Genomic DNA, 2703 nt, shown 5'->3' on the forward strand with positions numbered 1-2703 from the left:
ATCACAGAATAATCAAAATTTAAATTATTTAAAAAGTAAAGTGCTCAGACCCTTAACCATACTGTTCAGTGTAATCACCAAACTGTGGTTGCCATAAGGACCATCACTGCCTTTACAGTCCCTTACACCACCATGAGTATCCAAGAACTTAACATAAATATAAGAGTAACGGAAAGCACCTATCTTAAGTTCTATGGCGGACAGCTTACAGCTTCAAGCAATGGGCAGCCGCAGTATGAAAAATGCTAGTGCAAAGAGCTGGTGCTTAAAAAGCTTAACGCCGTCTATAGAGATGGCCCCCCCGACTCGAGCTTCATACTCTTCATCAGGAGGGGGCGCTAAGAAAATCAAACAAGCACACTTCTAAATGTATCAAATAGTCTTGTGTTAGATAATACTAAACAGATAAAAAAAACAATTTTTTTTATCTATATAATTCACCTAAATATTATACACATACTCAAAAACTATTGAATACCTTCTCAAGGCTTATTTATCACCAGAAGGACTGGCTTAGACCAGGCAGAGGGGAAGAATAGCGGAGGGACTAACCTCCAATTAAAAAAGGAGGCAAATGACGTAAGCAAACAGCCGAGATGAATTTCCATATTATAGTTCTGTGACATTATGGAGAAGATACATTGATGATGTGTTCTTTGTGTGGACTGGTGAAGCTCAGCAGTTACAGTTGTTTTTGTTGGAGCTTATGATGTCAATATTAAATTTACAGCCGTGACCAAGGTATGACAGATTTCCTTTTTGGACATTTTGGTGTCTAAGGGTCAAAATCAATTTAGCACCAGTCTATACAAAAAGCCGTCGGATCAAAATGCCTTACTTCAATATCAGAGCTTTCACCCCAGAGCCCTGAAGATCAGCATCCCCATTGGTCAGTTCCTTCGTTTAAGAAGGATTCCTGTGAAGAAGATTTTATAACCAAGCGATTTTGATGAACGAGAAGTTTATTAGCAGAGGTTATCCCAAACAAATCATCAGGAGAGCTTGGAAGAGAGCTAAACACTGTCAGCGGGAGTGTCTTATTAATTCTAACTCTCACAGAGTTGACAATACCTTAGCATGCATTTTACCTTATTCTGCAAATAGCACTACCTTAAGAGAAATAGTTAGGAAACACTGGCATGTCTTACAGGTACATCCACTATTTTCCCAGTGTCCCTGCTATGCTTTCTCTAGAGCAGTGTTCTTCAACCACCGGACCATGGACCGGTGCCGGTTCTCAGAAATTTCCTGCCGGTCCCCGGGGCCAGCATGTGCATCAGGCCCAAAACTGTGTTCTTCAACTGCCGGTCCGCGGTGCGATCGATGCGTTGTTAATAAGATTATATTGTGTGTGTATATATGAATGGAAAAAATAGTGTTACAATTAGGACTATGGGGGCAGGGTCTGGGGTGGAGATTGGGTAGAGATGGGCAGGGTCTGGCCCACGACTTAGCCCAGTGTTCTTCAACCACTGGTCTGTGGACCGATGCCGGTCCACACAATAATTCTTTTATTTCTGCTGGTCCATAGGTGTAAAAAGGTTGAAGAACACTGCTCTAGAGGATGCAATTTGGGTGAGTTATTACATCATAGGGGGAGTCACTGTATATTTGGCAGCCCAGCACCCTCACCAGCGCTGTGGGAAGTGTGTGTATTGCCAACATGTTCTTTCAGCTGATAATATTGAGATCCCCCCTAGTAATGATAAGGTATTTCATCTACTCTCAAACACAACTTATGACTCGTTTGGTGTAATTTATTACATTATATGCCCTTGTGGTAAATATTATATCAGACAGACCATCAGGAAAATCAAGGTTCGTAATATTAGATGCAGGCGTTTGTCAGTTCCCATAGTCACTCATTGGGTAGAGTATAATCACTCACTAATGGATGTCAAATACACTGTTATCTCATGTAAAAAAAACTTTTCAGGGGATTTATCAAAATTTCTGCTATTAAAGGAACATAAATTTATTTTTAAATGGCATATGCTAGCCCCGGGTGGCCTTAATGCGGAACTAGATTGGTTACAGCTGTGACCCTCTGTAGCTTTTAGTTTGCCACTCTCGGCCGTTTGCTTACATCATTTGCCTCCTTTTTTAATTGGAGGTTAGTCCCTCCGCTATTCTTCCCCTCTGCCTGGTCTAAGCCAGTCCTTCTGGTGATAAGTAAGCCTTGGGAAGGTACTCAATAGTTTTTGAGTATGTGTATAATATTTAGGTGAATTATATAGATAAAAAAAATTGTTTTTTATCTATTTAGTATTATCTAACACAAGATTATTTGATACATTTAGAAGTGTGCTTGTTTGGTTTTTTTTCTTAGCGTCCTCTCCTGATGAAGAGTATGAAACTCGAATCGGGGGGCCATCTCTATAGATGGCGTTAAGCTTTTTAAGCAACAGCTCTCTGTGCTAGCACTTTTCGTATTGCCGCTGTAAGCCTCCCGCCACAGAACCTAAGATAAGTGCTTTCTGTTCCTGGAGGAAAAGTCCATAGTCTGTTATTGAGAAAGACATGGGGGATGCCACTGCTTGCCATGTATTGGTAGCATGGAATATTGCTACACCTTGGGTTTTGGCCAGGTACTAGTGACCTGGATTGGCCACCGTGAGAACGGGCTACTGGGCTTGATGGACCATTGGTTTGATCCAATAGGGCTATTCTTATGTTCTTATACTTATGGCGGTGTAAGGGACT

Source organism: Geotrypetes seraphini, chromosome 8, assembly GCF_902459505.1.
Source record: "Geotrypetes seraphini chromosome 8, aGeoSer1.1, whole genome shotgun sequence".
Taxonomy (NCBI): Eukaryota; Metazoa; Chordata; class Amphibia; order Gymnophiona; family Dermophiidae; genus Geotrypetes; species Geotrypetes seraphini.